Source organism: Equus asinus, chromosome 18, assembly GCF_041296235.1.
Source record: "Equus asinus isolate D_3611 breed Donkey chromosome 18, EquAss-T2T_v2, whole genome shotgun sequence".
NCBI classification, from domain to species: domain Eukaryota; kingdom Metazoa; phylum Chordata; class Mammalia; order Perissodactyla; family Equidae; genus Equus; species Equus asinus.
This window is the reverse complement of record NC_091807.1, coordinates 24,501,331-24,529,099: the sequence shown is the minus strand read 5'-3', so window position 1 is coordinate 24,529,099 and position 27,769 is coordinate 24,501,331. Positions and strand designations below refer to the sequence as shown.

The following is a 27,769-nucleotide window of genomic DNA, read 5'->3' as shown; positions in this document are numbered from 1 at the left end:
GGGGAATGCAGGAAGAAAGATCAAGCCATGGATGAAAACAGAGCCAGTTAAAGGACTGCAGCTTAGTGGTGTCCAGGTAACATCAAGAAGAAGGTACATTTCCAGTCTGGTGTCTCAGAGCTGCTAGCATTATAAAAATAGTGACTAAAAATCAAAGGCAGAAAGTTATCATTTTCTTTCTACCTAAGTATTGAATTTTAAAAGCAAAGCTTCAGGCCTTTTATAATCACATTAGAGTGGCTCCTGCCATGCTGTTCTAAAACGAAAACCTCTGAAGTATGGAGGAAATGGTGTTTAAAATGTACTAGGGCGACTTACAGCTTCCGAGAAAAGTCTTAAGTTTCTGCCATACCTGATTTTGAAATGTTATAATTTGACGTTGCTTTCCTTTGATATTGTACACTATTTCTTAATTCACATAGACTATACGTATACCCATTTGTTAAAAGCATCATAAAGCATCTCCTAGAAAAGCAGAGCTTAACATCTGTGTGGGTTTCAACAATATGTTGCATCTGCCTTCTTTTTCATGTTCTCTGGAAGCTTAAGGCTGAAGTGGCAAAAGAGACATACAAACTTACCAGCGATCCATTGGAAAGGCAAGTCAGAAATATCCTCTGGTGGTGGTGCCTCAGAGTTCCCTTGACTCTTGAGCCTGATGGAGAAACTGAGGCAGCCCTTGGCGAGTGGGATCTGAGAATGGCCACTCACTCACTGTGGCAGCACGTGCAAGGAGGATAACTTCAGAATGCAGACACTGTGTATAAAACAAATGAAATTAGAGAGTCCTCTAGATTTTAGAGGGTGCTGTAGTTGAGAACTTGTTGACTTCACTCCGTAGCCATTGGGCTGCGTACTAGGAAAAGTCTCGCATCCCTGTCTCGCTCCACCCTAATGAGCAGAATGAGAGAAACTTCAATAGTACAGTTTTTTTGTTTGTTTGTTTTTGTTTTGTGAGGAATATTGGCCCTGAGCTAACATCTGTTGCCAGCCTTCCTTTTTTTGCTTGAGGAAGATTGTCGCTGAGCTAACATCTGTGCCAATCTTCCTCTATTTTATGTCAGATGCTACCATAGCATGGCTTGACAAGCTGTGCTACATCTGTGCCCAGGATCCGAACCTATAAACCCCAGGCAGCCGAAGTAGAACACATGAACTTAACCACTACGCCACTGGGCCGCCCTCAATAGTACAGTTCTTTATAATAGCAAAAGTATTATGAGCTGAGCCTCCTCTTATAATTTCCACCTCCCCCTTTTTGCCTCCACTCAGCAAAAAGCCCTCTTAGATTTGTTTGTTCTTTTATCCAACAGAGACGCTCCCTTTGGGCCAGGCATCTCTGTGCCATTCTGCTCTAGCAGGAATTACACCTAGCAATTGCGATGCCAATGGACATATTTCTAATGACATGGGAAACTAAATGAACAAATGAATGAATGAATAATAATAAAGTTCCTGGTAGGATATATTTCTATCACAGCTATTCTGTAAAGTAAGAATAGGCTAATTTTCCTTGCAAGTGCGAGGAGTAAAATTAACTACATGAGATCTATGCAAGCAGCTATTATGATACCTGGCAGGGTCCCAGCAGGAAACAGCACTCGCAAACTGGAAATTGAAGAGAGTTTAATGAAAGAAGCTCTTATATAAAAGGTGCAGATGGGGACTGGAGAAGCCAACAGAAGATGTTGCAGTATTCTGGGCTATCAACAGCAGAGAGCCTTTACCATCCTTAAGTCTGAAAGGAACAAGGAGAGGGAGCACTTACCAAAATCCAGAGAGAGTAGCTGTAAGAAGTGGGCCTCCCACCAAGCACTGGCTGTCTGTGGAAGGCGGCCAACAGGTGGCGACTGACTGGGTGGGGAGCCAGCACAGCATAGGTCTTTCTCACTTTCCTCTCAACCTACAATCCCTGGCTTCCCTTGGCCAAACTCAAATAGAAGTCAGAAGGCAAATTGGTCTATGGATACAGTCAACATGGGTCAGCTTCCTGATTACTGAGCTAGATGGAAAAGGGTGGAGGGTGGGGCAGGAGGGGCAAGAAAATAGTATCTAGCACATTAACACATAGTAGAGATGCAGTCTGTGGCCACGGACTCTGAATCTGAGTGTGATGAAGTGAGAAAGGAGCAACTTTTATTCATTGATTGGCTCATTTAACGTTAACAATTTATTAAGCCCTTATTATGTAAAGGAACTCTGCCAGTTCCTGAGGATACAAAGAAATAAGACCTCACCTCTGCCTTGAAAGAGCTGTAATGGAAAAATCAGACAGGTAAACAGGAAATGACTGTACACCATAGTGATATTAGTGAAATATTGACAAAGTATTTTTACAAGACCATTGTTTTGAGATTCTGGTTGACAAATTGCTTAAACTGATTTGAAATAAATGCCAATATAGTGCCAGAAATACTGGTGAATGACATCCCATGTGTGCTTGGAACTCCATGTCTGCAGTGCAATTAGAATTTGCTACTGAATTTTATATCATTTGAATCAATATTCCTGAATTCTTAACAAAAGCTTCTAGGCCTTTTGGCACGGAAAAATAAGTGGCTCTGACTGGCTGTGTTATGTAAACTAGTGTTTGCTAACATTCACTTTTACAGTCTTTTCACTCTCAGAAGCAATACCAAGCATTGAGCACAAAGCATGCACACACACACACACACACAGCACCACTAATACCACCAACACAACCAACAGCAATGGCATCAGCCTAGTCAGTGTTTGTAATGAACATGCCCCTTTAGTGTGGCTAAAATCACAGGATATTCAACTTCTAGATCCCAGTAAAATTTCTCCATTAAAACAATATAATTTTATTATGGCAAAAACAATCATGTAGGCTGCTTGTGAACACCTTGACTTTAATAAGCAGTGTCTCAATTTTGATGATATTCATAACACACAAATACAAGCAAATAGCTGACAAATCTAAGCTTTACAGCGTACCTCAAATGATATGGCTTGGGTTCGCTCTAGTCTCCAGTGGCAGAACTGTTCATTTATTTACCATGGTTGTAGAGTTGCTTACCAATACTTACATGTCAATATTCCTGTTGATATTATTTTAGTGTTGCTACTCAGTTCATCATTGTCACTAGAGAAGATGGGTTGAGGAGCAATGACATAAAACTGTCAACAAAGAAGCTCTCCAAGATCCTTTGTTTCCTTCATTTTGAAGACTCATTGTTACCAAAGTCTAAGGGCTAACTCCTTAACCTCTCCAAACACACCTCTGCCCCTCAGTCATTCTAGAAAACAACTTAAGTGCTTAATAAGATAAAATCCAATAGCATTGAACCACAGTGACCTCTGTCAAAAACAACACTAGCTGCAGCTGATAATTTTGAATTCAGTGAAATAGAGACTGATGATATTGCCCCCGACTGCTGCAAACCTTGTTCCCCGGTGCCTTCAGGATCTGTTTTTACATGCCATGCGATTGGTCCAGACAGCCTCCGCATCTGCAATAGTGGGCCCTTATTCCCAAACCACACAAACAGCTGCTGCTGGCTCCACAAAACCATTTTTTGTATAGATTTAATTCATTTTAGGCCAAGCCAAGAGTGATCATTTGTTGTTAAAATTTAACTTAAAATTGTGGTTACCTGTTTTCTTCATGGATTGTATACTTTATGAAATGTAATGCATGACTGGGGCCGGCCCCACGACTGAGTGTTTAAAGTCCCACATGCTCCACTTCAGTGGTCTGAGTTTGTGGGTTCGGATCCTGGACATGGACCTACACCACTCATCAGCCATGCCGTGGAAGCATCCCACATACACAGTAGAGGAAGATTGGCACAGATGTTAGCTCAGGGCAAATCTTCCTCACCAAAAAAAATATAATGCATGGCACTTGTTGAATTAGTGAGTGCCTCTTATATATGTTAATATGTGACTCAGTCTATAAGAGGTAATTAATATCCAGCTTATCAGAGACTCAATTATTTTATAAAATTCTCTATACCTTTCTTAAAATATGCAAAAGGAACATACGTAAGAAAATCTGATGTGATAGACACAGAATGGGCTTTGAACTAAACATAGCTTCTATTTAGATTGCTACCTCTGCCACTCACTAGCTAGGTGACTTTAGGCCAGTTACTAAACCCTTCTCAGCCTTTCTTTATATGTTAAGTAGCAATGACAATACACATCTGTTGGGTCGTTGTGAGAAATAAGTAATATATGTGAAGAATCTTTGTAAAGTGTAGAGAGGAAGGGTGCAATAATTATTTTAATTTCACCTATGCCCCTTTATTTACTGTTAATAATGGACTAGGTGTGTGTGAAATATATACTAAATGAACAAAACTTTATAGTGTTAGCCTGCCTGCCCCAGAAAAACCCTTGTTGAAAAGGCTCATAAAAGATTTATTTGAATGTTCTCTTTTCTCTTGCACATTTCCTCCTGTGATGGCCACATACCATCAGTAACCAAGCTCCTCAATAACAGTAGGTCAAATTGATTTCCGATCGGGAAATTACTCCTCTCTGAGTGTATAAATAATGGTACCATCCCAACAGACTGAACTGAATCTCAGATTCTACTTTCACCTATTTCCTCATATTAAGGTCTTTCCAAAGTTGCATCAACAAGTTTCCGGAAAATATTATTTAACAGGAATTTCTAACAATAAACTAAAGGCTTTCAAATGCAAACCTTTTGAGCTAAAAGCAGAAATGTGGTTATTAACCGAAATGATAATATTTTGGCATAAAATAAATATTTCTATTTCTATTCTGTCAAAATAGTTCTTCTGTAGTGGTTTGCTTCTCTTTGATTGACAGTTGGCCAGATTTCTACCAGAATAATTCTGCATTTTTACTCATTTTAAGTGTTGCTGAATTTTTTTCCTTTACCCTTTCTTTACAGAATTGCAGAAGCTTATTTCTTGAAATTTCTATATGATGTTTTTATGACACAGTTCACTCTTTTGTCTGAGCTATTTTAAAAAAGGTAATAATAATGCCTTAACTTTCATTACCTCTGACTTTGTAGAATATCGTATTTCTAGAGGCCTAACAGGTGAACAGAACCTGTGATCACTGAGCTGTTATGTTATTTGAACAAAATATTCTCCTGGGACCCATAAAAGATTCTGATCCCTCAAAACTGAATTTAGCTTTGAATTGGGCAGCAGAACTCTTTGTAAAATTGCAGTGTTCTGGAGGAGCTGAGCTTTCTTTATATATGCTTCATCTGGCCATATTCATGCAAAATAAAAGAAAGGTACAGAAGCAGCATGAAATGGAGTGTATTCATCTCAAAAAAGGCCATTTTTACTTGATGATGAAAACAGAACTTTTCAACAATCAGTAATTGTCCATCAAATGAAAGATTCCTAAATTCAGGAAGAATATGAAAAGCTCCCTATTGGATATCCTTTTTTGGTGGACTTTCTAACCTTTGAGGTTTATCCAACATTCATTGAGAAAAAAAAGTGATTTGACTTTATTTGGTTATGTAATTTGGATTATTTTACATCATTAAAATATTGAGCTTACACCACTTCATGCCTGCAAAAATGAAACAAAAATAAAATGCCATAATGTTTTAGAAATTACACTTGGTTAATTCCAAATTCCAAGCCCCAGTTTATTGACTACTTATTTTGGTAATATTTTGACCTGGGGAGGAAGAAAAAGAGGGAAAATGGCAGTGCTTCTGGCCTTTGCTCTGGTTCTGATTTGCTCCAAATGTCCGAATCCCCTTTTACGTGTTTCTCGGGCAGAACAGAGTTACATGAGGGCAGCCATTCCTGACTTCTGATCATTCATGTTAATGAACACACTAGTATGTTTGCAAGAAAAATATACAAGAGCCAAATCCTCTTCCCCGTTGGGGTCAACTTGCTTTATTGTCTAATCCATTATGAGTGACTGACTTGAACTCTTGGCTTCTTTTATGCAGGGAGAGGAATGCCTTCTCTCAGGCAGATAGTGAGAATTAACAGGACCACAGTGTTTGGAGGACATGTGATGTGTGCCTAAATGGAGTTCTTGAATTTTCAAATGCTTTCACTTTCCTTATTTCTTTTGATATCTAGAACGTTGAAGTAAGGACAAGCATTATTAATGCCACTTTAAAAATGAAAACAAACAAACCAACCAAAAAGCTCAAGAGTCAAGAGGGTGTATTAAGACTCAAAAATAAGATAAGTATCTCCATGGACAAAAAAAAGGGATAGAAATACACAGGTGTCACTCAAGGCTGAAGTCTATGGAGACAGCTGGCAGAGATGGGTAGATTGTTGAACTGAGATTGCAACTTGGTTTTCTGAAACTTACACTAGAATATCAAGGTGGAATATGCGTTCCTGGAATCTTGTAGTTGCAACTGGAATTCATTTTTTCATTTGAAACACTTATAAATTATTTTAAGTACAGCTGAAATTATCATACTCATCAAATAAATATAATTTAAATTGGCTGTAATGATCTTAACATGGAAGTAGCTTCTACATTACAGTAAGAGATTTAAAGTATAACTTATGGAAAACAGTTTATTAGTAAATGAGGACTGCCTATAGTTAACTTTAAACAAGTTAAAGAAAAACTCTTCAACCGGTGGGAAGTACCCACATTGTTAGCAGAGTAAAATTGTTTTAGATGTAGGTAATGATTACAGAGGCTCGTGGGAGTCAGACAGCCTAACACAGCTTTAACTAATAAGTGGATCCCTTCAGAAAAAAAGTGAGCTTCCATGTAACTTAGCACTATAAATTCACTCATTAAATATCTCATATACACATAAGAATATCAATTTTTTAATTAAAAAGTTGAAGCAGGGCTTAAAAATAAGATAAATATCTCCATGAAAGCCTCTGGGGAGGGAAGCAGGCCCCTGAGAGTAGATTCCAAAGTCCTGTACTCATTGTAGGGGATCCACATCGTAAGGGGATCCATATTGTAAGGGGATCCACATAGTAGGGGATCCACATTGTAAGGGGATCCGTATTGTAGGGGATCCACATTGGAAGGGGATCCAGATTGTAGAGGATCCACATTGGAAGGGGATCTACATTGTAGGGGATCTACATTGGAAGGGGATCCACATTGGAAGGGGACCCACATCGTAGGGGATCCACATTGGAAGGGGATCTACATTGTAGGGGATCCACATTGGAAGGGGATCCACATTGGAAGGGGATGCACATTGTAAGGGGATCTACATTGTAGGGGATCCACATTGGAAGGGGATCCACATTGGAAGGGGATCCACATTGGAAGGGGATCCACATCGTAGGGGATCCACATTGGAAGGGGATCTACATTGTAGGGGATCCACATTGGAAGGGGATCTACATTGTAGGGGATCCACATTGGAAGGGGATCTACATTGGAAGGGGTCCACAGGGCTGGAGACTGGAACAAGACTCACTGCTTGAACCTGCAGGCTATTATGCTGCTGAGGTCAGCTCACCTACCTATCAGAGAGGCTGAAATAACTGCAATGAAATAATGTGATAGAGCCATTGAAAATTAGTTCCAAATAAATATTTTAAAGATTCTCAAAAGCATAAAGAAATAACTCCATTAAAAAAATTGAAAAAGCAACAAAGAAAAACAGGCAGAAATGAAAAAGAAAAGAGGAGGAGACGAAGAAGAAGAAGGATGAAGAGGAGAGGGAGAAGGAAAAAGAGAAGGGAGAGAATTAGAAACCCTAAAAGTGAAAAAAAATGTGACATTATGTGATATTGTGATAAAAAGAATGAAATCTATGTATGGTTGAAGAGACATTTAATAAATTGAAACATAGTACTGAGGAATTCATAAGGGGCATCAGAAAGGGGATGACAGAGGGAATGTTCTCAAATCTCCATGCCATTATCAATTTATTTCCTCTTAGTTCCAAATTCATCCTTCAATAATTGTCTGTAAGAATAGGCAGGATTTCTTTAAGCAATGCTCTTACAGAGTGAGCAGGATGTTATGCCTTCTTGGTAGAGAGCACTGGAGGTATATGAGAGTTGCAGATGGTCAGCAGTGTGGCTGTGAGGACATCAGGTGAAACTCCACTCCACCCACTCACCCAGAATGCAAGATCTCTCAAAAACCTTGCAGCTTTGGCCTGACAGTAACCTTTCCCAGGCCTAGTAACAATGAAAACAAGAGCTCTGAAGGCTTCCTGCCTGCACCAAATTCCTCCTGCCCACACAGGCACCTGGATTTCCTCTGCAGACCCCATACTTGGTAGAGCACTCTCACCAAAACTCCTCTTGCTCTGCTGATGCCCATGCAGCCCACCAGCACCCCATTGAATTCTCACTGAGCTGCCTCTCACTCTACAGTCTCAAGCTGCTGGTTTCTGATCACCTGCTCTCAGCCTGCCCTTTGGAGGATGGTGTCCTGCTGTCCCAGTGACTGCAGACCACCTCTGGCCAAACTGCAAACTTCTCTGCTATCCAGTGGCTAAACTAAACCTCCAGCAAGTGAAACCTTCCCAGTCTGACCTTCCTTGGGTTCTCTTCCTCAGCCTTAGCATGCCATATAGTTTCCATATATCTTATAGCTATTATTTCATCAGATTTAATCCTTCTTTATATATAATCTTGCCCTGTTGAAACCACTGTGTCGCTTCTATCTTCTGATACAATCTGTGCATTGTTTGGAAAGTGGATGGAGATACAATATGAATTAACTTTAGACTTACTTATGCCAACTCTACATGTTAAACACACTCAAAGAATAAAAATAGAATGTATTATTCCTGAACTAACACCAAGAAAAAGAAAATAAATTGAATCATTTTAACCAACCTAGTAGAAGATGAAAAGGAGGGAAAAAAAGCAAAAAGAATCCATGATTTAAAACACACACACACACACACACAATAATGCATGTGGACCTTTGGGAAGTTCCAAAATTATCATAATGACAATAAAGGTAAACCACCTAATTCACATATTAAAGGACAGAGATGTTCAGATTGGACTTTTTTCTTTTAATTCAACTATTGGATATTTACAAGAGACAAAATGACATAGAAAAAATTTGAAAATAAAGGAAGAAAAAAGCAACACCATGCAAACATTAATCAAAAGAAAGCTTGGCATTGTATATTTAATCAGACAAAAAAAACTTTAAATCATCAAGCACTATTAAGCAACCTTGAAAGCAAAAGGCACTATTTTATAAATATGACTATTACTTATGGATAAAAGGAACAGTCCTCCAGTTCACTTATCATGAGGAAGATACACAATTCTAATCCTATGCATCTTTCAGCATAGCCTTAAATTCTATAAAACGAAAACTGACAGAACTACAAAGAGAAATTGATAATGCCCTATAATGACAATGGGAGATTTTAACACAATTCTCAGAAACAAATAGACCTTTCACACATATAATTTGTAAGGATCTAGCAGATGAGAACACAGGTAAATATGTCAGTCAAAACTCCTGCACCAAAAAAACAGAGAATTCACTTTCCTTTGGAGAATATATGTGACATTTACAAAGTATTACTACAAAGAAATAAACAGATATCAAGAAGCAATGTCATACAGACCACCCAAGATACAATTAAACTTAAATTTCAAGTATATAAAGATGGTTAAAATATGACAACCTAAGTTCAGAAACTGAAAAAAAAAATCACTCCTAAATAAATTGTGGATTAAAGAGAAACCTTAATGGAAATTACAAAATGATTTGAACTCAATAGCATCAAAAGCACTATACAAAGTTTTCTGAAATGCAAAGTAAATTACTTAGAGGAAAGTATATAATCTTAAAAGGATTGAAAATACTAGAGTTAAGCATTCAGCTCAGGATGTCTGAAAATAGCTGTAGTGTCAAAGAAAGTAAAAGGAAGGAAATAATAAAAACATCTTTTTTGCACCACTAATTGGAATGTAGATCAGTAGAACCTTTGACACACAGGGAAAGGAGCATATTCAAAGATATTCACTGGAGTGTTATTAGTCATGACAGAGAAAAAAAAACCCTCAAAATATTCATTAAAGATGGAAAAAATAAATAAATTACGGGCTATTCAGGCAATGGAATACAATACAATGGTTAAGAAGAAAGAATATTAAGTGAAAGAAAATAAGAAGCTGTAGAACAATATACATACATAAAATTTCACTAACAAAATGCTCCATTAGTTATGGATGCATATTTTTAGAAAGGTATAAAATATGGTCCAGCTAGAGCCCAACTTCATACAGGGATTGTCTTTGGGGAAAAATAGAAGGAAATGGACTGTGGAAGAATATATCAGCAACATTATCTTTATCTGTAAACATTTATTTTCTTAAAAAAAATTATCTGAGGGGTCGGCCCAGAGGCATAGTGCTTACGTTTGCATGCTCTGCTTCGGCAACCCAAGGTTTGCAGGTTTGGATCCCGGATGTGGACCTACACACTGCTTGTCAAGCCATGCTGTGACAGCATCCCACATAAAATAGAGGAAGACTGGCACAGATGTTAGCTCAGGGCCAATCTTCCTCACTCTCCCCAAAAAATATCTGAGACAAGTGACAAAATGTTCCGAGCAAGGTATTCTGGGTGGTGGGTACATGGCTGTTTGTTACACGATCCTTGGTATGTTTAAGTAAAATGTTTTGTTGTTGGTGCCGTGGAGTTGATTTCAACGTCTAGTGGCTGTGTGTCCAGTAGAGCAGAACCCTGCCTGGTCTTTTTGCACCATCCTCTCACTTTCTGGCACTGAATCAGACAATGCTCCACTGCTATTCATAGGGTTTTCATGGCCAATTTTTTGAAAGTGTGTGGCCAGATACTTCTTCCTAGTCTGTCTTAGTCTGGAAGCTCCGCTGAAACCTGTCCGCCATGGGTGACCCTGCTGGTGTTTGAAATCCTGGAAGCATAGCTTTCAACATCACAGCAACACGCAGCTGCCACAGTATGACAACTGACAGACATACAAACAGATGGGTGTTGTGGTTCCCTGACCGGGAAACAGACCTGGTCCACAGCGATGAGACCACCAAATCTTAACCACTAGAGCACCAGGGCTGACAGAAAGAAAGAAAAGGGCTGGGAGAGAAGGAGGGAGAGAGATCCTGGGAGGCTGGAGGGATGAAAGGAGAGAGAAGAGCAGGGCGAGACTGGGCGGCTGACTTCCAGGTTGGTGACCAGGCACACTCAGTTTCCAGGCTTCTGAATCCAACAGAACTGCCTAAACCTCAGTTAAGCCTTTATTTCTCCACCACACAGTGCTTTGAATGTCTTCTGGAGTTAGCTGCTGAGGAAAGGGGATCAGGATTTTATATATGCAAGCCAAATATCTTTATTCCTGCTTTCTACATCAGCTTTGGTTGGTGGGGCCAAAACGTTGAATGAAAGCTCTTTGATATTGTTGAGTTAAATTCAAGACTAGCAAATTTGGATATCCTAGTGGATTCACGTTGAGAGTAAGAACTTTTTAATGATACTGAATTGAATTTAATGTCAGTACAAACATACATTTTGAGAAATAAAATGGTTAAAGATTAAGAATTGCAAACAGACTATATACATATATACATACATTGTTCGAGCTCTTAGAATACCAAAAACACAAAACAACCCTCAGTATACAAAATGTTTAAACAGAACAAGTATAGACAACCTGCACATGGAATGCACACACATATGCATATGTTTGTCTTATTGTCAAATCTGGACCTTAGAACTAAGACACCAACTCACAAAGTTTTTGCCAATATTCATTGCTTTGGGAGTGCCTGCTTGCCAAAACAATGAATGTTGGCCAAAACTATGTGTTGGTGTCTTAGTCAGCTTGGGCTGGATAGCGAAACACTATAGCCTGCTTGACTTAAACAACAGACATTTATTTCTCACAGTTCTAAAGACTGGGAAGTCCAATATCAGGGTGTTGACAGATTCAGTTCTTGGTGAGGACCCTCTTCCTCTCCTGCAGGTGACCATTCCTGCTGTATCCTCATGCGGCAGAGAGAGGGAACTCTGGTGCCTCTTCCTCTTCTTATGAGGAAACTAATCCCCTCATGGAGACCCCACCCTCATGACCTCATCTAAACCCAGTTACTTCCCAAAGACCCTACCTCCAAGTACCATCACGTTGGACTAGGGCTTCAACATAGGAATTTCAGGGGAACACAGCATTCAGTCCCTAACAACTGGATATTCGTATCTTAAAGTTAACAATACTAGAATCTTACAGAGTTTCTCTTTCCTTTTTTTTCTCATTTGAGTAAGATACAGAGTTTTGATTAGTTTTTGTGAAATGAGTAGCCACTTACCATGAGGTCAAGTTGAGGTAGGTAGTAGTACTTTGCATTTCTCATTCAACAATTTGTTCATTCCACAAATATTTCTGGATCATTGACTATAGGCTAACCCTTTCTGCAATGATGGAAATGTTCTGTATCTGTTCTGTCCAATATAGTAACCATATGTGGCTTTTGAGCACTTGAAGTGTTGCTAGTGCAACTGAGGGACTGAATTTTTAAATTTAATTTTAACTAAAATCTAAATAGCTACATCTAGCTGGTGGCGGCTGTATTGGAAGCACAGTGCTAGACATTCTGCCAAAAATAGAGCAGGGAGCAATACAGTCAAGATTCCCTGCTTGTTATGGAGCATGCATGATTAGGGGGGCAACAGAGAGAGAAGGGGATAAATATTAAACGTATAAGCAAATAAATACATAAGAAAATTACTAAAGAGAAGATGGTGTGATGAGATTGGGCAGCTACGTTAGGTTGAGTGGTCAGGAAGGCATCCCTGACAAGGTGGCACTTCATCTGGAACCTAAAAAGTCAGCCATGCAAAGGTGAAGGAGAAGAGCATTTCGTACAGAAGATTCAAGGCAGAAAGGAATTTGGAGCGGTCCAGGAATGGGAAGAATACTGGTGTGGCTGGAGCATCATCATCGAGTGCGGGAAGGGTAGGGAATGAAGAAGAAGGTACAGGACACATCAAAGGGGGTCAAATCACAGAGGGCCTGGCAGACCACAAGAAGAAGTTTTGATGTGACTCCTAAGTGCAGTGGGAATCCATGAAAGTTTTAAATAAGGGAATGGAATGGTTTGATTTGTATTTTGTTTTAAAAGCTCGCTCCCTGCCATGTGGAGAACAGATTGTGAGGGGCAGAGAGAAAGCAGAGACACTACTTAGGAGCTAACTCAGAGGAGAAGGGGAGAGAAGAGGGGGGCTTTTCCTCAGGTAATGGCATGGGAATAAAAGAAGTGGACGGGTTTCGAATATGTTTTAGAGGTAGAATCAATAGTAATTGATAATAATTGCTGATAGATTGGATGGAAAAAGTTAGAAAAAGGAAACTTCTAGACTAGAGATGTTCTAGACTTCTGAAATGAAAAGGAAGAGTTCTCAATCTAAAATAACAATTTGAATGACTGCAGTGAAGCTAATCTGGCCTATTCTGCTACTAGTGGGCTCTCTCTGGACCATGAAATTGTTTTGAAAGGAGCTTGTGATCTATATATAGGCTATAATGAAGAAGAAACTTGTATATAAACAAAGAAACAAACAAAGAGGCGAGAATAACTATATTCTTTCACTAATTCAACATATTATCTTTTTTCAGCATCTTCCTAACTATTTTCAATCTGTCCTCATCACTCACCAGTTAGACTTGTAAAATAATCCAGATTCTGTTTCTCCTTTATCTTAACCCTTCCAGGGCTTCCTTATCACCTTACACACACAAGTCCAGACACTTAGGATGGTCCCAAGGTTCTTTGCAGTCTTCCCTCAGCTTCCAGACTTCCCTTCAGCCAAGCGCCCCCTAAAGCCTGTGTTCCTGCCTAGCTGAACGACCACATTTTCATGCCTATTGTTCTTTTTGTGCCCTGAGCACTCTAGCTTTCTTCCTGTGCCTGGAAAAACTTATTCATCTTTCCAGTCCCAATAACCCTTGGCAGAATTCAGTTGTCCTGGGGATAAAACTGCCCGTGAATTCATTTCCCTAATAATGTTTTTCACGGTATATGATCAATAGCTGTGCCTCCCTCTCTCCTAATAGACTATGAGATTCTCAAGGGCAGGAACCTGGTCTTTTTATCTTTTTTCATCATTGTATCCCCCAATGTATAGTGGGTGACATAAATATTGGTTGAAATAAAGGGCTGTGCCACTATGAAAAATTATGATGGGTACCTTAGAATATTTTCTCTAGAAAATCAAGATATGAAAGCCAAAAGTTCACTTTGATCAAAACAGAACTAAATTTTGTGAGCAATCAAACCATTCATAAATTGAGTATTCTCTTGATATATAAATAACCCTTAAAAATGCTATTTGTGCATTTTTCTAAGTCAGTGTTTTTTTTTATGTTCATTTCTTTTTAATCTAAGGGAGTGCCATCACAAATGCCTTTAAAATTGTGATAGAAACTGTTGGATCATTTAACAGATTCATATCAATACACAACTTTGCAAATAATTTTAGAGGCTTCCAGGCCCACTAAATCCTGCTCACGGAATAGATCAAGATTAGTTAAAGTATCTTCTGTAAGCTTTATAAAAATAATATGCAATAAATCTTCTCTATTGGAATATTACCCACTCTGTCAATTGTTACTATTCTCATACTGTAGGCGTCCAATACTGTGGTTGGTTTAAATGTACTAATAAATAAAGGTGAAATCTTTGTTTGAGATGGCATATAGCGTTGCCAAAATAACACATAGAAAGATACAACGTCAATGTAAAACTGTAGGTGAATTTTCACTCCAGAGGGAATTCATTTGTACAATGATGACAGTGTAACCTTTTCAATCCGTCCCACCACAGATCCCTTCCTAAAAGACAAAACAGCTAACAAGGTGCTCCAAAAAAGAGAAAACATGATAAATGCCACCTTAGCCTATTAAAGAAGTGGATTGAATTTTTTCCTGAATATGAGCAAACGTTTTATTTGGTCTCTTAATGTTTTCTTCTTTGAAATATAGTGGTCCTGTCTTTGACTCAGAGGCTATGTCATAGATAAGCTAAGGGTAGGTATATTGGAATGTATAGCATATATCCAGGACCCAATGAAACAACACTTTGTTGATCATTCTCTTTGGAATAAGATACATTCAAGAGTTCAATAGAGGTAGCAGTCCATCAGGGAGTCTTTTAAAAAAATAGAGGGAGAGCCAGCCCTGATGGCCTAGCAGTTAAAGTTCAGTGCTCTCACTGCTTTCCTGGTCCAGGTTCATTTCCCAGTCATGGAACCACACCACCCATCCGTCGGTTGCCATTTTGTGGTGGCAGCTGACCTAGAAGAACTAGAAGGACTTACAACTATGATATACAACCATCCTCTAGGGCTTTGCGGAGGAAAAAAGAGGAACATTGGCAATGGATGTTAGCTCAGGGCAAATCTTTCCCTGCAAAAAAAAAACAAAAAACAAAAAAAGAGCGTGGAAATACCATTACTTGTCAAAATTTAGAATAAATTAAAGGAGGCCATTATTTGCTATTATCAATTGATGTGAATTTGAATGCTCCTTTCAGATAACTTAGTCCTGATGGTTTTTATTGGAATGTGTTATTGAATTCAGTGCTTATTCTGTGTACCACTTGTTTACAAAACTCAAGAATTAAGACAATACCTGAGCATATCTTCAGGCGAAGACTTATTGCCAGTGCTACTTCTGTTTAACAAGATTTCTTTAGTATACATATAAAGCAATTTCAGTCTGGGCTAGAGAGCATGATAGGTAAATTAATGGGGGTACCATAGTTGCTGATTTAATCTCTTAAAAATATCTCTCCTGGATTACCACATTTGCCTCCTACCTCATCTCCCTACTTTATTCTCACTCCTTCAGTCTTTTCCCAGTCCAGCAACCAGACTGATTCCTTTCAAAAGAGTCCGAGGCTGGATTATGTCACTCTGCTGCTCAAAATCCTTTAGCACCTCCCCATTTTCATGCAGAGTAAGAGCCAAAATTCTTAAATGGCCTATAAGTCCCTGAGGCCTCTTAACCTCTGATATGATCTCCTACTATTCTTTCTCTTAGGCACTCCACTTCAGTCATATTGACGTCCTTGCTTGAATATATGAAACACGCCATATGCTCCTGCTCTAGCTGTGCCATCTGCCTGGAATGTCCTTGCCCAGGTGTCTGCTTGGCCAACTCCTTCATCACCTTCAAGTCTTTATTTCTCAACTCACCCACATCACTTCCCTTGATCCTCCTTATCCTGCTAACTGCTTCTTTTATTCCTTGTAGAATTTAATAACTTTGGGCAATATTTTATTTATTTATTTGTTATTTGTATTACCTGTTTCCCCATTCCTTCCAGAATATAATATCTTCAAGGATAGGTATCTTTCTTAATAATATATTCCAAACATCTAAAATAGTACTTGCCACATAGTAGGCTCTTAATATATTTGTTGAATCAAATGAATGGATGGATTGGTTGTGCAGCCTAAGATTGATGTATTAACTCATTCTGAGGATACAAAAATGAATAAGAAGACATGATCCTGTCCAAAACTGAATTTGCCTCTAATTTTAGGAACTACACTAGAATGCTTGCCACTGCTCACAGACAGGCCTGAGTGATGGAGCAGGGATGGTTCTTCCAAATCTACTCAACTTCAGGGGAAAAGACATCTGTTGCAAGGACTTCGGTGATGCTCAAAAAATGTAAATTGCTGCCTAATTTTCAAACTCAGAGTGACACCCTGATCCCGGACCCTTTCCCTGTCTTAGCTAGTCAGTTGGCAAGGAACTAAACTGAACCTTTGGTTGGTGTGTCGGAAGGGTGAGCTTTAGGAAGTAGCAGTCTGGGAGCATCATAAAGTATGGAGCTACAAGGAATAAAGTAGCATAAAGTAGCTTTTCACAAATAAGGAGATTAAAGCAATAGGTTCAAGAAGTTAGTGTCCTGGACAATGATATCAGGGGTCTAAGTTTGGGTCTCAGATGGTTGCAGATGCATCAGGGCTGATTTCTGCTTTCGTAACCCAGACAGCTGTCTCAGCACTGCCCTCCCAAATGCTCAAGGAGTGCCTCACCCACATCTGAAATCAACCCTTCCTTGTTAAAGATCCAATGTCTTCATCATGGCTGCGTGCAGGCAGCATAGGTGTGAGACACAAAGACTCACTGATGTTGTGTGCCAAGGTCTGGGGGCCGTGTGAGAAGAACACTGATATACCCTCATGTCACAGTCCATTCAGACTGCTAGAGTAGAATACCGTTGACCGGGTGGCTTAAACAACCAACATTTATTTCTCAAAGTTCTGGAGACAGGGGAATCAAAGATCAGTCAGCTTGGTTGGGTTCTTGGTCAAGGCCCTCTTGCTGGTTTATAGGCAACTGCCTTGTTGCTAGCGAGACGGGGGTGGGGGAAGAGGAGAGAGAGGGAGAGCAAGCTCTCTGGTCTCTTTTTATATGGGCACTAATCCCATCATGGGGTCTCCCTCCTCATCTAAACCTAATTACCTCCCAAAGGCCCCACCTCCAAATATTATTGCATTGGAGTTAGGGCTACGACATGTGAATCTTGAAGGGACACAAATATTAGTCCATAGCAGTCCCCAAGAAATACTTGTATGTGCCTGTGGAGAAATCTTCTGGAGTCTCTTAGAGGTTTAATGAAGAATGGTCTGGGCTCCTCCTCCCCTACCCCACCCCTGCTCTCACCTCTACCAATATGCCTGATTCCTCATCTGTCTCAATCTTCTCTTTTTAGACAAAAGAATAAAAAGGAAAATATTTTTATATAGACTAAATATATATAAATGGATGGATAAGTTTTCTGCTGCATTTTTCTTTCAGTTGCAAGCCACTTCTGGGAAATAATTAGGTCTATCTGACAGCAGTACTTGAAAGATTAGAAGCAATACCATATTAAAATTGCATGTAATAACATAAAAAATGAATTCTAGAAGGAATAGGCTCAGATAATCCTAGTATATGGTGTTCTGTTTCTTCTTCATAATTCACTTTATTGATAGCTACATTATTTTTAGCCTTGATCATAGTCAAAATTATAATTGGGTAGACTATCCTAGAGAATTCTTAAATCCTGGCTAAATATTCCTTTTATTATTTTCTAGAATCTCTTCCTTACTTACTAGCTTGCAGAATAATTTTAAAATTAAGTTAAGCAAAGAATTTAGAAGCAAATATGCCTTAAAATATATAACACATTCTAGAAGCCAATATAAGTGGCTTTAAGTTTGACCATTATCATCCATAATATACATGGCTACCATTGTCTATTTGCCCAGGTAATGAAAAATTGATTACATTTTGAGAAGCCTCTGTAAACCTATGAAAACTAGGGAATTTATCATCCAGCAGAACCCATCAGTTTGATATTCTGCCATCAATATTTTTAAGGTGCAATTTTCAAAAGAATGCATTTCATTTTTTAGCTTTAATAGTGGTGAATTTTCTTGTAATCACTGCAAACTCAAGATTATTTTTTCATAAATTAGTATCCTTTGATCATCCATTAATAAATGCATTAATATTTATCAAATGAAAGGAAAAGTCACTTTATAATATGTTTTCTAAATATCCTAAATATAAATTTTGCCCTCTAATCCAAGTTGGCTTTCAAAGGGCCTCTGTGAACTATCAGACCGTCACATTGATGTCAGTTATGTCGTAATAGAAATTATGCAGTTATTTAAATGGAACTTCTTGGAAGTATACATGATCGTAGGATGCAAATCAGTATATTTCATTAGGACTTTAGAAAACAGATTGCATGCCAATAAGTGGAGAGTATTTTTGCACGTTGTAAATCCTCATATTGGCTTTGCAAGTGGTATCAAAGAGCCATAGTCCTCCTTCAGTATGCCAACTTCTTCCATTTCATAGAACTGCTTCTTTCTAAAGAATTCCAGTGGACCTGAAAGAATTGTATTAGCTAGAAGGAACCAAGTCAAAAATAGGGGGGTGAATGTGGGAACAAACTTCTGAGGGAAAATTTGCCTGCATAGAGGAGTCTAAGAAAGTGAAATTTCATTAATACATTATTGTTTAGCACTTATATCTTTTTAAACAACTCTTCTGTATGAATGAGACTGTAGACACTGTGGAGGGTAAAAAGATGTGTACAAACTCTAAAGTTCTTGGAAGTCTATATTACATACACAAGTATTTTTTCAGATCAAGTATAGAACCATAGAAATGTATAGAAAGAAATGGTGTAAGAGTGGACGAAAGAAAGAGACATCATTTCTGACTAAAGAGATCAGAGTGGGTTTTATTGAGGATGTAACATTTAACTAGAAGGGACAAGCTGTATAAGTGTTCAGTGGAAGATAGTAAGTAGCCGAAGAGGTTTGAACAAAATAGAGAGAGCCTAGAAAGGAAATTTGGACTAGCTTGTGAAAGGTTTGGCAGCCCAGAAATCTAAAGCAACTGCCTAGAGCAACCAGTATGTTCTTAGATTACTTCATGTGTCTGTTGGCATGTGGGACACAGTATCCATGAGTTGTATTTTCAATGGGCCAGCCATAGAAGAGACAAAAGCTATCTAACTCACAAGGAAAAAACTAGAAAAAACTTGAAACGAAAGATAAGTACTGTCACACTTACCATGTTGAATTGTAAAAAGATTATCCACTTATAATATTTCTATCTTAATTATTCATTTAATAAATATTTATTGAAGTATGAAGTAGTGATGGGGAGCAGGGGAATCTAGTCTGGGTTCACTTAGGCCTGCCTTCAAATCTCGGCTCCACTAATTACTGATAATGTCTCTAAGCCAAATTTCCTCATCTGTAAAATGGGAATAATGCTGTTCCATGCAGAGCTCCTGTGCTTTTTAAATGAGACATTATAAGTAAAAACCTTATCACAGAGCCTGACGGGTGGTTAGTGCTCAAGAAAAGTTAGTTCCGTCTTACCCAGGCCCTTTCCAGGCTCTGTTCTGTCCCTTCCTCTGAGTTTCTTGTCTTCCTTGACAGCTGGGGCCACTTCGTCTTTCTTTACAGGCTTCTCTGCTCTGTAGATCCTGGAATTAAATTTAAACCTAAGCAAGAGTAATTTAAGGATCCGCTACTCAACATTTGGGACACAGCTCAGGTCACCCACTTGGTAATAGTTAAGCTCTAATCTTGTGTTGGTTCTATCTTTGGACTTCTGTCCAGTCACCTTCTTAGCACTACAGTCTTTCTAAGGAGCCTCTATCTTCTTGCCAAATGACACAGCCCCTACTTCACCTCCTTTTCTGTTGGCTCTGTTGTCCTGAAATTTGGTCTGATTAATGGAATTTTGCTATTCACAATGACAGTCATGATGTTTAGGGCCTGACTGGTCTTCGGCATACCTCCTACTTCTGGATTGGATCCTGGGCTTGTGCCCATCAAAGCTTTTGTTTGTTTTTTATGGAACTGAGCCACCCCTCCCCACAGCAGCTTTATTAGAGCACTCACTTGGGTCTTTTGCCATGCCACTGGAATTTCCTCTGGACCCCGCAACTAAGGAAGTATGTGATTACGTGTGTTCTGAGGCCTGGAGTGACTCCTGGCACTAGTCCCTCAGTCTACAGGGATCTGTACCAGCCCTTTCCACGTCCACACCACTCTTAAATGTACAGAAATGACTAAGACAAGTCCTTATACTTAAGGACTGTGTAACAGAGTAGAGGACATGAGACTAATGCATGACTAAGTACAGTGCAAGTCAGGAGATGGTAAGTGTGTGAGAGAAGGTCAAAATACTGTGTGGATTCACAGAAGCAAGAAATCACATTAGGTTGACACATGTCTGAGCTGCCATGTTGAAAGTGACATTTGAGCTTAGCTTTCAGCATTAGATGAGATATCAACAAACAGATAAAGAATACACAGCTAGAACAGAGAAGCAACATGAGCAGACACAGGGTGCTGAGAAAAGAGTACATAGTAGGTGGGAAGGCTAGAGAGAATCTGGTCTGGATCTACGTTATGGAAAATCTTAAATGCCCAGCTAGGGAAAAAGTCCTTAATATGATGAGTATTAGAGATGAGAGCTGTAGTATACAGCTACACAGGCTATACACTGCTCCACTCCAAGGAGTCCTATTCTTATACACTGGAGGTTGGCAAACTTTTTCTGTTTTTATTTTCAGATAGTAAATATTTTAAGCCTTGCAGACCATGTGGTCTGTGTTGCACGTACCTCTGTCTTTGTAGCCCAAAAGAAGGTACAGACAATATGTAAGCAATGGAGCATGGATGTATCCCTATAAAACTTTATTTATGGACACTGAAATTTGAATTCACAAAATATCATTCTTTTGATTTTTTTCAACCATTTAAAAAGGTAAAAAAAAATGTTCTTAGTGCATAAGCCATACAAAAATGGGCAGCAGGCCAGATTTGGCCCTCAGGTTATAGTTCGCCAACCCTGATACAGACTCAATGTGAATGATACTCCCAGAGCTGTAGGCCACAGGGGCCTGGTGGAAAGCCATTGATGGTGTTTGTTAAAGACAGTCACGATACAGTCAAATCTGTGTAAGAAATAGATTAGTGGGAAGAGAGATGTGAAATACGAGGCCAGTTCTGAGACTGCTGCCATAGTTGAAGCTGTGCGTGTTTGTGTGTATGTGCACGCACGCACTGTTTTTGACCCATTTTTGAACTGCCACGTAGAGAGGGACATTTGACATTGACTTTCTGTTTTTCTATGCTCTCCATTCCAAAAGAGCTACACAATTTATGACCATCAGCTTGGTACTGTGACCAGCCCTCTGAATGTCTTTTATAAAAGAGGATGGAAGGAGTATCTACAGAGAATACAAGGAGAAAAGCAATTACCCTCAAGGTTGTAATCTCTGTGGGACAGGGAAGTAACCCAAACCCTTGAGTCAAAGCTGTAGTATAACTTGTCAACAAAAGGAAATAAAGGATCATTCCCTTTTCTATAACCTGGTTCTATTTTATCAGAACATCACATAAAATATCTTATAAAATTCACTGTGCTTTCTGTTAGTCTCCATTTTAAAAGCCAGCGCTTGGGTATGTGTCAGAAATCTTGGTTCAGTGACCTTCTGCTTCAGAAGGCTTCATCTGATTGTTGGTATGCTGTCTGCGTTCCAGCGTGTGGCTGTGGGTATCTATTTGTGGCTGGGCTTATTGAATCCATCTTCTTTTGTTCATCCCAGTAAAGTTATGTGGGCCAGTGACTCGGCAGGAGAATTCCATGACAAGGTTCAATTAGAAGATTCTCATATGGATTTTTGTGTATTAGTTACCCTAGTACTGACTGGTTTCTGGTGTCTGGTATTTTAGACTGTCAATCTATGAATTTTAAATGAATATAGAAAACTGACAAATAGAATATCATTCCAAAGTTGGCTGCTGTGGTAGATCTGAGAATTGCTCACCAATATCCAGGCCTCCTCTCCTTGTAGGGCACTTGGAAGACTACACTTCCCAGCCAGCACTCTTGTATTTAAGTGGGACTGTACACTAGCTCTGACCATTGGACCATGAGCAGAAATTATGTGTGTCATGTCTGGCCTGGGTTAGGTAAAAGCTTCTGTGGGACTTTCAACACTCTCTCTTCCTTTTTGGAGGGAAGCATGGAGACCCTGTGTGGAGATAGTGGGGCTACAGATGCAAAGAGCCTGGATCACTGAGTCACTGCATGGAGGAGAGGTTTCCCAGTGAGTCAAACGACTTAAGCAGACTTTGAGAAGGAAACAAAATGTCTCAGTTAAGCCACTAAGATTTGGGGCTTGTTTGTCACGGCAGCATAAGCTCAGCCTATCCTAATACAACTCATCTAGATCCTTTCTACAGCTGCTATTAGCAGTTCACCATTATCTCTCATTAAGTTGTTTAAAGGAAGTACAAAAACTGCTCTCTGGTGCTATGGAAAAAATAAAGCAGGAGAAGGTGATAAGGATTGGTTAGGTCTAGGTGCCACAATTTTACATCAAGTGGTCAAGGAAGTAATCACTTAAAAGATAACACATGACCAACAACTCAAAACTATATAGACATCTGCAAGAAATGCATTCTAGACAAAAGGAGTTGTCAGGCATCTGATGTTTGAGGAGCAGCAAAGAGGCCAGTGTAGCTGGAATGCAGTGACTGGGGGAGAGGGAGAATAATGAGAAATGGAGTCAGAGAGATAAGAAGGAAGAGCCATGTCATGGAGGGTCTTGTGGGCTATTGTAAGGACTTTGGCTGTTACTCTGAGTAAAATCAGAAACCAGTGGGAAGGGGCCAGCCCAGTGGCATGGTGGTGAAGTTCATGTACTCACTTTGGCAGCCCAGGGTTTGCAGGTTCAGATCCTGAGCACAGACCTAGCATGTCTCGTCTAGCCATGCTGTGGTGGCAACACACATAAAATAGAGTAAGATTGGCACAGATGTTATCTCAGTGACAATCTTCCTCAAGCAAAAGAGGAAGATTAGCAACAGATGTTAGCTCAGAGCCAATCTTGCTCACACACACACACACACACACGCACAAAAGAAACCATTGAGAAGTGTGATGCAGTGCATGGTTCGATTTACATTTTTAAAAGATTGTCTTCTAAAAACATATTTATGATACTAAACAATTACATGCAATGGATGATGTCATTGCAATATAATTCCAGCTTTGTTCATTTGTCGTTGTGATCCATGAGTAGTTCTCACCAAACCAATGCTGGTGTGCAAATTATATTGATGACAATCAAACTTCTATCTAACATTCCCAATGATATCCTAGGCCACAGTGCCATGATTTGAAACACTTGCCATAAAGCTATCAAAGAAATCCTTGCAAGAGTCTTTATTTTCCTGAACCTCCATTGTAAATCTTCAAAAAATAGTTGGATGTAATTTCATAGTTTTATGAAACCAGTACTTGGAGTGTCCTAGATAATGACAGAGGGAATGCATTGATCTCACAAACTGTTTACTCTGTCATTTCCACCTCGATACCCAAAAGACATTTTGGCACAGTGTCTCCAAAAATAAAACCATTCCCACCACCACCTACCTACTTCAGAAATCAGGCTGACTGTATTTCTTTTCTCAGTTCAGAAAACCCCATTTCCTCAGTAGCTCAAGCAAGTTAGAAACCCCAGAGAGTGGTAACCATTTCTAAAAGTTCTTTCCCCCACACACCTCTCAGATCTGCCCTTTCGTCTCTCTTCCTCCAACACAACTTCAAATCTAGCCTTCACTCTCTCTCATGTGGTTGCTGGCACAGCCCCTAACGGTATCTCAGGCCCCGTTCTCTCATTGCACACTGCTGCAGGAAGCATCTTTCTAAAACACAGATCTGGTTGTGTCACTCCCCTCTATGCAAGGACACTCTTTGGGTTTAAAGATCCCTCATCATCAGATTCCTGCCTGCATATTTAGCGACATCCTTTGCCATGTCTAGATGGCAACCTTTGCTGCAGCCACACAAAGCTCATTGTTGTTTTCTAAACATCATAAGCTATTTCACACATCTGTGACTTTGCATATGCCCTCTGCTGGAATATTTTTTCACCTTGTCTAACTGGCAAATTCCTACTGATTTCAGCCTCTGCATATGTCATGCCATTTGTGAAGTCTTCTCTGATCTCCCCTTCAGGTAACTTTATTTCCATGGTGACTTTGAGCTTACATCTGTCACCCCCCACAAGACAACTCTTTGTATGCCAAGCCCCTTAAGACAGAGGCATAGTAGATACATAGTAGGTACTCAGTCTATGTCAAATGAATTAATATTCTTAATACCATCTGGCTCTGTTTCCTGGTGTTAACATAATTAAGAGGATGTCACGTCTGTATCTCGATACCCATCCTGTGACGCTCGGTGGGTAGAAAGTGCTGCTGTGCTGTCATATCCTTTGTGAGGGAAAAATGTAGTAATTTCTTTCAGCAGTTTGTTGGGTAAGTTGAAAATAAACAGTACTTTAATATCAAACTTGCTCTTACTCAGGGTTGGGTTTTTTTTTGGCATTTTATTGTTCCAGATTGATTTATCTTTGTAATTCTTCTTTGGCTTGCAGCTGTTGTTATTAAATGATTACCATACTTCTTAGGGCTGACCTCATTTTCTTGTGCACCAAATGCTCTGGCTATGAAAGGGAAACCTGCTGAGAAAAATCAGCTTCTGGTGTCTTGATTCATATGGGCATCTGAATTCTGAAATTTCTGTAAAAATAGATTTCATTAAAGAGCACAGCTATTCTAAAATTAATAATCAAATAATGGGAAAAGTAAAGATGCCTGATTTTCTCAAGGGATTACATTTCAGGGATGCAGTGTTATTTAGTATTTATATTTGGCTTTTTTCTTATTAGAGGACAGCATATGTTCTGAGTTAGGACATTGCTGTTTTTGCCTCATCAACTTGAAAACTCTCTAGACAGCATAAGGCATGTTTGGTTGGATACTGCAATAATATGCTGTTATAACTGGTGCCTGAGTCACTGGTTTTTACAGGATTGGTACTCTAAAGAACTGAGTCATATGTCTCGTGTCAAAATTGAATGTGAATTTTAAAGTCGAAAATAAAATGAATTCTTGAGCATACTCAAGTGAAAATCACAGCAACCTGTGGGCTGAGGGTTTTCATAGGTACTATTTGACTTTTTTTCCAAGTTGTGTTATTATAATCTTCATATTTTCATGCAGCATGTGGAAAAATGCAAGCTCAGAGCTCACTAGCACTGTTATGAAAAGGATGATGTCAGAAATGAGTCTAGTTTCTCTGTGATCAGGTATAAACCTTGATCCTCTGTTCATTATTGGCTTCATTTTCTCCTAGAATCACCAGTAGTCAAGTGCTCAAATGAGGGGCCAGGGTCATTTTAGCAAGTGGGCATCCACCTACACTGTATCGCGGGCCTACAGAGCTCCATGCACTTGTTGAGTCTGTTTCTGTTCCCTAGAATGGAAGATTCACAACATGGGCACCCAGGTAAGGTATCCAAGGTAAGATTCAGGGCACAGGAGACACCAATGACAGACACACATGGAGAGCTGCTTCAGACCAAGAACGCCAAGCTCATTCTTCTGTAGCATCGTGATTTAATTCTAAAACTGGAATCAGAAAATCTTCTTTGGGAAAGTTGAGTTTGAGAGTATAGTTGCCCCTACAGTTCACCCTCAGGTCTTAAAATTCATTTTCTTTGTCTCCTTACTTAGCCTTGGCCCAGGATGCCTTGGAAAACACAATACAATGATGGTTGAGAAAATAACATTTATAGAGTTTGTGAATCAAAAAACACAGTGAAATATCATTAACATAAATAGGGGGAAAGCCCCCTAAATGTCAGAAGGATGTCATAGTTCATAAGCCATTCATGTCTGGAGAATACTCAACATAGTGCCAATTAATTAGATCAGGGTCATGTTAATGGCAGGATTGACATACGTTAGAGGCAAGGTGACCACAGAATGTGAGTAAAGTAACAGCAATGGTTTAGGAGTCAAGTCTAGTGAAGGAAGAGAATCAGGGCTTCAAATTTCTCAAGGGTCCTTTTGCTAGATTGGGAAGGGCATCTGAAGCCTCATATCATCAAGAGAAGAGTGATTGCCTTTGGGGATTGGAGGATGTATTGAGTGTGAATGGGCGCAAGGGGGCTTATCGAGATGATGGATCAGTTCTACATGTTGGTGGGATGGTGGTTACATGGCATGTGCATAAAATCATAAAATTCATCAAGCAGCACATTTAATATTTATATACTTTAGTTATGTAAATTATACCTCAGTAAAGAATAAACAAAGCAGAGATGGGGTTGAACTGGGCAAGACCTTGACTTTTGTACTTCTCTCAAGAATAATTAGCAACCCTGTGTACAGCAGAGGAGAACAATGCCTGGTCTTTTTTGCTCCATCTTCTCACCTTCAGATAATATATCAGAAAATGCTCCGCTGTTATTCACAGGGTTTTCACGGCCAATTTTTTCAGAGTGGGTGGCCAGGTCCTTCTTCCTAGTCTGTCTTACTCTGGAAGCTCTGCTGAAACCTCTCCACCATGGGTGACCCTGCTGGTGTTTGAAATCCTGGTGGCATAGCTTTCAGCATCACAGCAACACACAGCTGCTGCAGAAGGACAACCTTGTGGCTGTATAGATGAATATATTTCCTAAGGTTTTACTGTTTGCTTTAGAGAATAGGGAATTCCTATTCTAAAAGTGAGCAACTTTTTCATTAGTTAAAAGTTAGTTAACTTTTTAGTTAGTGGTGTGGTTCCCTGACTGGGAAACGAACTTGGGTCATGGCAATTAGAGCGGTGAATCTTAACCACTAGACCACCAGAGCTGGCTCTGAAAACATTAATAACTTTTTTTGTTTGTTTTTTTCACATTAACCTAGTTTCTTCAGAATGCGCTTTTTGTGTAGTGTTATGTAGACAATAACTTCCTCTCATTTTCTTAAACAGCAGTTCATGATTAGTGATGTGGCTCTGGAACTGCCCTCAAACTCAGTCTCAGAACTTTATGATTATATTGGTTTAATTTAACCTAATAAGGATGATAATGATGATAGCTCATATTTATTAAGCACTTGTAATGTTCCAGACACTCTGGTTACATACATACTCATTTCATTTCCTCACAACCTCATGAGCTAAGTACGATAAATATTTTTCCTACCAGAAAATTGAAGTTGAGCCGCCAATGTGTGGTCGCATTGTGAAACGTGGCAGAAATTTAGGTCTGTCTGTTATCACAGCACAATCTTAAGCTCTCTGGAATGTTCGACCTCCCAGCAGCCTCCAATTTCTCCTGGAGAAGTACATCTTTATTTGCAACTCAAGATTTTATTACTTTTTACATGCTTGGGGATAAAAATTGGGGGAAGAAATATTAATTCTAAATAATTTACTGTACTGTGGTGA

At 39.3% G+C, this 27,769-nt stretch overlaps 1 protein-coding gene and 1 long non-coding RNA gene across 3 annotated transcripts in view; one reads left to right on the top strand and one right to left on the bottom strand.

Moving 5' to 3' along the window:
- CYYR1 (cysteine and tyrosine rich 1) overlaps positions 1 to 27,769 on the top strand; it is a 103,748-nt gene that overhangs the window by 34,777 nt on the left and 41,202 nt on the right. The gene's annotated exons all lie outside the window — the stretch shown is intronic.
- LOC139040975 (uncharacterized) lies at positions 642 to 27,648 on the bottom strand. Its single transcript, XR_011495366.1, has 3 exons — positions 27,525 to 27,648; positions 19,843 to 19,949; positions 642 to 757 (listed from the first exon to the last, which is right to left on the bottom strand). It is a non-coding gene; the product is annotated as an uncharacterized lncRNA (long non-coding RNA).